A 12,858-nucleotide genomic window follows, 5' to 3' on the forward strand; every position below is an offset into this window, starting at 1 on the left:
TATATATATATATATATATAAGTTAGATATAATAATCTAAATATTTCTAACACAAAGAATATTATCTCTCTGAAGACAAATACAAGTCAATGATTTTCTCTCTGAAGACAAAAGAAAAGAGCCCTACAATGATTATTTGCTTCTGATTCAAAGATCAAAAGAAGAAAACTCTAGAGTCAATACTCTAGTACAAGCTATATATCCTGATGAACAAAGAAAAGATAATTTATTAAACAAGCTACTAAAGTTGTGTCTAACTTTAATGAACACAATCTCAATATGCCTCTAGCGAATTCATTAATACATGATCGCTATGATAATCCTAAGTCTGTTTATTCTGGTAAGTCAGTTGATCTTCCGGTCAACATATTAAGTCAATACTCTAATAAATAAATGCTCTGATAAGAAGACTACACTCCAACATCCTTTGGTCATCATAATGGATTGATCATCTAATTGAGGAAGTGAATGACATCGTCTGTGACCCGTCTTCTTAAATTGAAGATATGTTAAATCCATTATAATGATATATATGAATATGTCTTAAAGACTGATTTAAGATCTCCAATTGTAACATTCTCAACGAATACATTTCCCAGTATTTATGTAGAAACTGATCATTCAATCAAGTGAGAGAGAAAAAGGAAAAAGGTCTTTCGTTAAGAATAAATTTTATAAAAGCCTAGAACACATCAAAAGAAAAGAACATATGAAAAATCATCTTAGTAGAGAGCTACTAGAATTGATATGAATCAGTCAAAGTATTTTATACACTTGATTTGATATAGGACTTAAAATGTAATATTGTCTCAATGATAGTTAGAATCCTAGAAACAACTGTGTCAATTCAGAACCAAACTAAAACTAATGTAAATCCGCTCAATAGTGGCAACAACTCCTTCACCCATAAGAGGTATAAAAATACTCATGAATCTCAACATCTTGATTGTACTAACCTAGGAGGTTGAGAAAACTTGAACACAATTAGGTTGACTAGAATTGGTCAATAAACTTGTGATTCTAATGGTTACAACCCGAAGAGGTTAAAAGAATACTCAAAGCCTGAAGGGGAAGAGTAAATAATACATGTAATCTATTGTTGAAATAGTGGATTAAGTCATCGACTGTATTGAAAAAATATATATGTAAGGGGATGACTAGATGTAGCAACAGTTTATTGTGAACTAGTATGAAAATATGTGTTCCTTCTCCCTGTGTTAGTCTAATATTAGTTCTTTATGATTCAACTTCATTTTACTAAACCCGCTTTATAATCGTAAGTTGAATGATTTGGTAAAGAACATATTTTTAACTAAGCAATCAAAGTATTTTTAAGAAATGAAGAAACACAATTCAAACCTCTTATTTTTTGTATTTTCTAGCACCTTCAATACTTGTTTTAGAATTTCTCCAAAACCTATTTCTGATGAATCTGTTTCAACTATAAGAAATGATTGAAGGTTAAGAATCCCTAAACAAAGAAGCTTCTTAACCATATATTTTGAAGTCTTTTCTATGGGTCATGTTCTTATCCCACTTTGGCAAATTTTTCCTTAATCTTTTAAACGAAGAGCACATATAATCCTAAGGTTAGGCATACATTTTTCCACATAATTAATACATCCTAAAAATCTTTATAATTGGTTTTATCAATAATTTCATCTGAATTTTTTTCTACAAATTCAATTGCCCTAATAATTGAGACAATAGTATTTATAAAATTTTGAATTCTAAGAACCCACATTTAGTTTGAAATAGTTTTATTTTTCTTTCAAATAATACTAATCCATTTTAATAGTTTCAAAAAACTTGTTTATATGCTCAAAATGTTATATAATTGAATTGGAAAATACTAATACATCATCTAAGTATACTATTGTAAAGTGAGAGAAATTATTAAATATTTCATTCATTATGTTTTGAAATTCACAAGGTGCGTTTTTTAATCCTAATGTCATAAGATTCCATTCATAATGCCCGAAAGGGACAACAAAAACAGTTTTATACTGATCTTCTTCAGTTAATTGTGTTTTAAAATCAAAATTTGAAAATATAGCATAATTATGCAATTTACTAATTAAATCTTTTTTATTTAGTATTGGATACCAAATTTATTTAAAGCTTTGTTTAAAGGTTATAATTTATGACTAATCTTGGAGTCCCTCTTTTTATTTCAAATGAATTTACTATATAGAAAGAAGAACAATTCCAAGGTAATTTGCTTTTTCTAATAAGACCTTTATCTAAATATTCATTTATTTCCATTTTACCATATTCTAAAAATTGTTGATTCATTTTAATTGGTCTTGTTTTAGTAGGAAAAGTTTGTTCTTTAAAATCAAGCTCATATGGTAAATATATCACATTGATTCTTTTAGTCCAAAAAACGCTAAAATGTTCAACACATAACTCATTAGAAAATATTTTTTTTAATTCTTTTACCTTTTCTAGTGTTTGTGATAATTTTACTTGGTCTTTAGTTCTTTTATAAAGAATTTCGTTATTAATCATAATTATTTCTCTTTGTTTTTGTTTTGTTTCATTTATATAAGAGGTTGGTTCTTCTTGTATTTGATTTAACTCTATTTTTTTAGAACTGTATAAATTCAAAACTAACTTCGCTTCCTAGAGCTTTTGAAGTTATTGTGGTACTTAATGAAAAAAAGGACATAATAAGGAAGAAAAGGAGTTCCAAGTATATTCTCATGTATAATTTTTAGTAATAAAAATGTGGTTGTATAACATACTTTTACAAATTTTTACTTTTGATAATTTGTAAGATACTATTAACCTAGAACCATTACCTCCACTTAAAGACTCTTTTGTTTTTTCATAATATTTGGTTGGAATTATTCCATCCTGTATACAATTTAAATTTGCTCATGAATCTATTAATGCTATAAAGTTATAAGTTTCCTCTTTAATCATTAATTATAGGACAATACCATTTATGCACAATTAATCTATCTAAATTTTGTATATATGACTTAGTATTACTACTACTTTCTTGCTCATTAATTATTTTGTTTACTTTTAACTCTAGATAATTTAATTCTAATTCTTAATGTTTCTGTTTAAAGTGTTGGATTTCTTGTTTAAATTTTTTAATTTCATTTTGTAAATCATCTAAGTTTACATGTACAACTATAGATTTTTTAAATCTATCCATAATATCTTTAAAATCTATCTTATGAGTTATGAATAACTCCTCTATTCATTTCTTCTTCAACAATAATATATTTAACTTGTTTTATAAACCTTTGCTTTATTTCTGAATCTTGGATTTTTCTTAATATATCAAATAATGTATTAGCATGATCTTTAGTAATTACATTAGTTCTTTTAACACAAGTATTACAATTACGTATATCTATCCCTAGACATTTAAAAAAGCTAAATTACTGACTTTTAATGATGATATATTTATTTGATTAATGACTTTCTAACAAGATTTGTCTCGGAAGAACCTTCGATATCACTATAAATCAATATATGTTCGATGATATTTATAAGACTTTCTTTTAATTCTTCTTGAGTATTAAGATTATTTATTTATTCATTTTTTCTTTAACTCTACAATGTTTTGGATAATGGTCAAAATATTCCACATTAAAAACAATTATATCTTGCAAGTTTTTTTTTTCTTTTTCTTTTCCCATTAGTCTTACAATTTTGTTGATATTTATATGAGTGTTTTTAAAATTTCTAAAATTCATTCTCTTAAAAATAGATTTATAATTTCTTTTTTTATAATTTATAGTATTTATTTTAATATCTGAACTTCAAACATTATTTGGTAATGATAACTTTTTAATTTTTTAATTAAGTCTTGTACTATATTATTCTCATTTTCTAAATTTAGGTTTTTTAAATCTTGTTATAGAACTTAATGTGTTTATATATTGGTCATTTAGGATCGAAAAAATAATTTTTATAATATTTTCAGGTTTTGTAAATTTTGATATGATAATTCAACTCTATCTAATTGTTGAGAAATAGTATATAATATTTGATTTGAAAATTTTAATTGACTATAAATATTCTTAAATTATTTTTTATCTTTTCTAGGACTAATATAGCTTATAAAGGTGGATGTATAGCATCAATAAAATATTTTTTATTATTTGATATTCATCTTGTATTTAATCTAATATTGACATCTACATCTAAATCTATTAAAAAAGGATTATTAATATTGTTTTCTTGACAATGTAATTCAAACCATGCGAAAAAGTAAATGTTTATAAGACCCATTCTTCAGGATTTTGTTGTATTATTTCTGAAGTTTCTAATCTCTTCGACGACGTAGTATTATTTTGGTTTCGTTAAATTATCTCCTATAATAACCGTTTCATTTTTTGGTGAAACTTTTAATACCTTAAAATTATAATTAATAGTAGATACTTTGTAAGTAATTATGAATTTAAGATCTATATTAGAACCTCCTTCTTTAAACATTTGATCTAAACCTTGAATATTAATAATTAACGAACTCTTAGTTTGCTTATTTTCTAAATTCATAGAAAATTTTCAATAACAAGTATATGGGAGGATCATTAATTAAGATTTGATTCTAATATAGTTAGTATGGATTAATGAAAACGATTAATTCTACGATCTCTTAAGATTATGCATAGGAGTATTTAGTCCTAGTTTATGTGAAGTTTAACCGCTGGTTGTACTAACCCTACATGTATATGTTTATATCCTACACGAAAATGTTTTTCTAGAATATCATTTTTCAACAATTTTTATTTTTTCATCATCATCATCATTTTCTATAGATTTAGAAGACTCTGTAATATTTTGGATTCTAAAATTAAAAGTACTTGACTTATATATATTTTTATATTTAATATCAGGTAATGACCAATTTTATAATCAATTTTTATATTAACTTTATATAGTTATTGATTTTGATGATCATTTGATCTATTCTAATTGCAGAAGTTGAGGCTGAGGAGAAATAAGTAGAGGTGGGAACTAAAGTTATAGTTCCTCTTATGGATCCTAGTCAGCTAAGTGTTCTACGTTATTTAGTTTGATCTATTCTAATTACATAAATTTTTATTTTAGAAAATCGATGCCTCGTATCTAAATAGTAATTTGTCTCTAATAATTTCATTTAGTTTTGGATAAGCCTAAATCTTTAATGTAGTGTTTTAATATTATCAACATCATAACACTCATCTTTATTGAAAGATGTAAAATTTTGACTGAACCCTAAAAAGTTTATTTTTTTATTTATTTTTTTTTATTTTTATAATTTGACTATAAAATGACTATTTGTAAACAAAAAAAAATTAAATTCTTTCTTGCTAGTAGAGGTAGATAATGCTTATTTATCTTCTTGTCTTGACGTAGCCAAATAAGACGGATTCTTTCTAAGTCAATCATTCAATCTATTCTTCGATAGTAGTTCATGATTAAACTTATACCACCATCTAGCTCAAATAACTCTAACTATTTCATCAAAAACTATACAATCTTCACAAAGTAATTGAGAACCATAAGTCCATAATCTTATCCAAGTAATTCCAAAGCTTGCACATAAAGATAATAACTGATGAAATCTAAGAAAAATAGTTACTTTTACAAAAAATTCAAATGCTTCCTTTGCATAATTAGGGAATACTTCCATAAAAATTCTAAACTATGGGAACCATTTAACAAACCATCGGAGGAAAGGAAGTTTGATATTTTTCTTAAACCAAATAAATCATGTTGATTATAAGGTTCAAAAAAAAATTGTTATACTAAGCATCCATATAATTATAGTAACTATAGTTCTATGGAGTAAATTGTGACACCCCAAACCAAAATACTTTAATAATAGTATTTATAAAATACTTTTAATGTGCAAATTCGTAGCGGAGAGAAAACCACTTAAATAAGAAGGTAAAACTTATTTCAAATTTTATTTTAAAAAAATATATCAAAATAATAGTTTAAGGTATCAAATTTATACAAATACACATTGTTACTCAAAATAATATTACATTCCCATATTATAACAATAAAATAGAGTAAACTTCTCTTTTTTGAAAAATGCATCGTTAATATTCTAGTCAAAAGACATAATTAATTATAAGATAATACTTGATTGTCAATAGTTTTATAAAAATATGTTCAGCTCAATATTCGATATAATAGAATTGAATACTTCCCACCGATATCACCTATCAGAGCATGGATCACCAACTGACAACCAGATATGCATTTTCGCAAATGCACACACAAACAACGAATGAGTGAGTTCGAAATCATGTTGCTAGTATAATATTAGTAAGGAGAACACACAAATAATCAACATATAATCGTTTCCAACACATCACAATATATCAAAATATTGAAAGAATAATATCATATTATAACATCAAAATAACTCAAGAAAAATAAATACCTTATTATAACACCAAATCATTTAACATATATTATTATCACATTAGATACACATCAATCACATCAAAACAATCACACGACAATGCAATGAGATGTATGCTCCTAAAATTTATTTGATCCAGATATAATATATGTCAATAAAACAACTTCCACACAAAAAATCACTCATACCAATCAGAAAAATAAATATGTCGCAAAAGAAACTTCCACATAGAAAATCACTCTTACTAACGGAGAAAATAGACATGCCACAAATGCAACTTCCACAAAGATGCATATGTCATGACATGATGATGCATTATCAAAATCAATATATCCCCAAAGTCCACTAAGATACATATTCCATGACATGATGTGTTATCAAAATCAAATATTCTCACATAGCCTACTAAGATCATTTCATAAGCTTTAAGAATCACTTATACAAAATCATCACCTCATTTAAAAATCACTAGGATCATACATCACATGTTCTTATTATGAAAATCATATATTCATAAACAATTGTCATAAAAATCAAAGTTATCATCTCACATATCATGAAAATCATATATTCATAAAAAACTATCACAATGATCAAATTTTTCACAATACATAACATGAAAGTCATATATTCATAAACAACTATCACAAAGTTCAAAACTTTCACCACAATATCATAAAAATCGATTATTCATCAAAAGTATCATAAAAATCAAAACTTTAACTTCTTACGTCACAAAATTCAAACTTTCATCACAAACATATAACAATTAAACTTTTCATCATATGCGACATAGAAATTCAAACTTTCTCACATATATCATAAAAATTAAAACTTTTAACACATAGAACATAAAAACTTAAATTTTCTTCACATATATCACATATTTGCAGAATTTAAATCACAATACACCTTATTAAAGTTTCTAACCCATATTCTAAATATACATGCCCTGATTTATCATATTAGTTCAATTATTATTAAATAGAACTATTGTCGTACATAGCGAGCCTCAAACGAATTATTGAGAAATACAATTTTTCAATTCATTTCACATTATAATATATATACTCCTGAAATGAAACACTCTCATCACCTCTTATCTTATTTCTTCGTTTTCACATTTTAATCAGAGTCGACAAGCTAAGAGCCTTTGTTTTGTTGACCCATTGTCCTGTAACTGCTAAACTTAACATTTTATGGGTAATCGTCAAAAAAATAAATACGAAAAGACACTCTAAAAAGGTCAATTTTAAAATTTGGCCAAATAAACTTGCCATAAATCCAAAATCTTATAAGTGGATTATATAATCATTGTTCACACAGTTGTTTTGGCGTCGATTTCACTTAAATCGGGCTTAAGAAGAATTGTGCAAAATAGTGGGTTCCATAAATGGAGATCAGATATTTTGTAGAGAAATTGAGAGGGCTAAAAATCTAAAAAAAAAGTATGTTATAATTAAAAACTCAATAAGAGAAATAACATACTAAAAAATTGGACAAAAATGGATAAAGTTTTTCAATTATTTCAAAAATAAAATTAACAATTATTTTTAACAATACTAACAATGAGTTATTGTCTTCTCTTTTATCAACAATGAGTCGTTGAAGTATTTCGTTCTTCCTACTCATTAAGTCAACTACTTAAGATAATTATAATTGTAGTCATACAAATTCAAACAATAAAATAACCAACTGGATTAAAGAAATATATTTATCTTACGACTACTCTAAACACTATACACAAATTCTCAACACCTAAAATATGAACACTTTCATATTCACATAATCATATATATATGCATTCAAATAACTAATTCAAAACTTGTCACCATAATTCTACATTCATTTCACAAATCAAACGATGACTATAAACATGTAACATATTCTTATAGCAATCCAACAACTCCAAATTTATCACAGTTAAGTTTTCTTTTGAATTAATCTTTATAACTTAACAAAAACGAAAAATAGATTTTTTAAGTAGTAGATAAGTTAAGTAACTACTTACTAGAAAGTACAACATGTTATTACTTACTAGAAAGTACAACACGTTATTAAGTCAAAATGAATCAAGAAAGCATTTATAACTCTTTTTAAAATCAATAATTTTTTTTTTTCTTTTAACCAAATCAATAAAGCTCTTAAAATTTTACCCGTAATTTAACCAAAAATAAAAAAATTCTTGAATATTTTTAATATATATTTTGAAAGAAAAATTAGTCCATATATATTTATATATATATAAAACAATAGAAAATTTTCCAACACATCAAAGCTTTCAAAATAGTTCTACAACAAGTCAAGACTTCTCAAAATTAATACTACAACAGATCTTCTACATTATATTAAAAACAACAAAACAGCACATGGTCAAACTTGATGTAAAATTTGGACTACTCTAATTTTTTAATTAAATCATCAGAATTTTATTTTTTGACAACAAAATCTACAACAGCATATCAAATCAAACGACACTAGTTAACAACAATCACAATATTTCTACTAAAGCAAACTTGAAATTGAAAACAAACATTTTTTACACAAAATCTAAATTTTAAACATAAAACATATAATTTAACAATCAAAATTTTGCGGCATTTAAGTCGTAATCTTAAATATAAAAAAACAAAAAGTTGGCAATTAAGTTAGCAATTAAAATAATTTCAAAACAATTAAAATTAACATAAATATGAACTAACAATTTCTGACACAACTAATAAATAAAAATTGTCGCTTTTAACTGTTAACATAAAGTAAGGAACCATAGCACTTTTTACAATTAAGAAGTTACACACAACATGATTCTTCAAGGGTAAGACAATGCAACACATCAATAAATCAAATAAAATTCAGAAAATTATGCAAACAATTTCAAAAAGTTATTGGTTACTTGTGTAAGGACTTTGAATACACCACCCACAATTGTTAAGCAACAATCAATAGATAGCAAACAACTTCACCAATTTGGTAGTAATTATTTCACAAGACATATATCATCATAGCAAAATATATAGCACCTAACACAATAATATTTGGTAAAAATCATTTAGTGAACATAATACACAATTGACACGACAAACATTCGACTAACAGTGAAACGGAACTTGACCCATTCAGTATGATTGGACAAATATGATTTGATACCACTATATGGCAGCACAAACCAAAATACTTTAATATAATATTTTTAAAATACTTTCAGAGGAAAATTCGCAATGGAGAGAAAATAACTTAAATAAGAGAGTAAAACTTCTTTTAAATTTCATTTTAAAAAATGTCAAATAATACTTTAATGTATCACATTCATACAAATAAAGATCACTAGTAAACTATTATTTTTTGAAAAATGCATCGTTAACATCCTAAACAAAAAACATAATAAATTATAAGATAATACTTGATTGTCAAAACTTTTATAAAAACGTATTTTTGCTCAAGACTCGATAAAATAAAATAGAAGACTCCCCACTGATCTCACTTATCAGGGCACGAATCACCAGCTGACAACCTGAAATGCATTTTCACAAACACGCACACTTAAACAACAAAAGGGTGAATTTCTAAATCATGTTGATAGTATAATATAAGTAAGGAGTACATGCAAATAATCAACACAAAGTCATATCAAACACATCACAGTATATCAAAACATTCAAGGATTATATACACATCAATCAAACGAGAGTACAATGCTATGCATGCTCTTAAAATCTATATGATCTGAACATTACCTACCACTAAAGCAACTTCCACAAAGAAAATCAATATCCCAATGGAGAAAATAAATCTACCACAAAGACAACTTCTACGAAGATGTATATGTCATGACATGATGATGTGTTATAAAAATCAAATATTCTCAATAACACATTAAGATAATGTCATAAACTTGAAAAATCACTTATACAAAATCATCACCTCATTCAAAAATCCCTAGGATCATACATCACATGTTCTTATCATGAAAATCATATATTCATAAATAACCATCATAAAAATCAAAGCTTTCACTTCACATATCATGAAGATCATACATTCATAAACAACTATCACAAAGATCAAAATTTTCACCACATATATCATGAAAATCATATATTCATAAACAACTATCACAAAGTTCATATCTGTCACAACACATATCCTGAAAATCAGATATTCATAAAAAGTATCATAAAAATCAAAACTTTAATCTCTTACATCACAAAACTTAAACTTTTATCACAAACATATAAAAATTAAACCTTTCATCATATGCTACATAAATGTTCAAGCTTTCTCACATATATCATAAAAATTAAAACTTTAAACATATAGAATATAAAAACTTAAACTTTCTTTGTATAAATCACACATTTGCAGAATTTAAATCACACAACACCTTATTAAAGTTTCTAATCCATATTTTAATTCTACAAGTTCCGATTTGTCATATTAGTTCAATTATTATTAAATAGGATTATGTCATACGTAATAAGCCCCAAATGAATTATTAAGAAATACGGTTTTCTCGTTCATCTCACATTATAATCTACTCATGAAATCAAATACTCTATCACCCCTTACCTTATGTCATTGATTTTACATGCTAATTCGAGTCCAGAAGCAAAGATCTTTTGTTATGTTGACCCCTCGTCCTTTAGTTGATCAAATTTGATATTTTATGGGTAAAAGTCAAAAAAAATAAATATGAGAAGACACTCTAAAAATGTCGATTTCTAAATTAGGTCAAATAAACTTAACATAAATCATAAACCTAATTAGTGGATAATATAGCCAATGTTGGCGCAAAATAGTCGGTTTCATAAACAGAGAAGTCGAGTATATTATTGTTAGAGAGTTCTTGACACCACATCTCAATCCAAAACCTTAAAGCATTAGTTATATGGATCACTACTTTTGCATATCTAACATATCCTCAATTTCTATTTGATGTGGGACTAACCACTCACACTTGAATTCCAACGGTTACAAAGAAATTAGGAGGACTAAAAATCTAAAAAAGTTTGTTATGATTACTAACTCGATAAGAGAAACAACATACTAAAATTTGGACAAAAATAAAGAAAATTTTTCTAGAAACTTATTGATTACTGATGTCGAATTTCTTTTATGTGACTTTTGCTTCGCTCTTTTCTCTTGAGCTGACTCCGATTCCTTCTTTAGTCACTATTCATCCCCTTTTCTATAGAATTAGGGATTAAAATTACTTTATATATATGACCCTCATGGCTCAAACCCATTAAATCTCTATTTTACTTATTTTATTCTTTTACTAATATTCTATTGATTTATTCTACCCACTCGCAATTAAATTATTATCTCTAAAATTCTTATGTTAAATTACTTTCATTCTTGGAAAATAATTAAAACAATCTTATAACCAAATATTGACACTCTATATTAACCATTAAATCTAATAAATATGTATAAAACAGATATATCATAACAAACATACATATAAACAAAATTAGACGTAATATTACTAATATTTCAAAATCAATATTTTACAAAAAAGATTAATTAAAGAAATTAATCTTTTATAAAATATCAATAATAATTAAAACTCTCATATTCATCATAACTATTACCATAATTATTATTAAAAAGAAATCAAAATATCCACATTAAAATATTTCCATCTATATTTTTTACAAGAAAATACTACCATCTTTAGAGAATAGTCAAAAAGATAAAATAAATAAACATAACATAAAAAATTTACATTAATTACTAAATCACATAAATATATACAAAATCATCATATCATAGCAACTATAAAAAAATAAAGGAAATTAATCACAATATTACTAATATTTCAAGATTATTATTTATAAAATCAATAATTCAGATAAGATATTGTTATAAGTAATCAAATATAAATGTGTTCATTCTTATCATTTCGTTAAATGCACACAAAAATATCTTCGCAAATACCAGTGCAAATATACACGTAAAGTCACCCAAAATCTTATTCTCTAAAATACTCACACTAAAATACCATTATTTTTAGAAAAATAAATAAAATAATTTAATCAAATATTTATAATTTATATTTGTGAGACCAATCACCATGTGTGTAGTATATGGTAATAAATTCATACATTTTAATAAAACAGAGGCAATTAATTTTAAATATCATAAGTATCATTACTTAAATGACTTGTAACTATATAAAAACATAGTTTACAAGTACTTTTTAGGGTACTAAGTAGATTACAATTACAACATTAATAAATATTAAAGTCTAAGGAATTATCCTCTAATACATATCAAAATTTTACATCATCTTAATTAAAAATACAATCTAAATATAAGGTCATCATCAGAGACTAGAATCCAGCCATTAACCCCTCTTATCTGCAACAATATATAAGAAAATAGGAGGGATAATAATCTCAATGATCTCTTGATAAGGGGAGGGACAGTTTGAAATATTTTTTTCAAAAACAATGAAAACTTAACAATAATAA

The sequence above is a fragment of the Cicer arietinum genome, chromosome 7 (genome assembly GCF_000331145.2).
Source record: "Cicer arietinum cultivar CDC Frontier isolate Library 1 chromosome 7, Cicar.CDCFrontier_v2.0, whole genome shotgun sequence".
Taxonomy (NCBI): Eukaryota; Viridiplantae; Streptophyta; class Magnoliopsida; order Fabales; family Fabaceae; genus Cicer; species Cicer arietinum.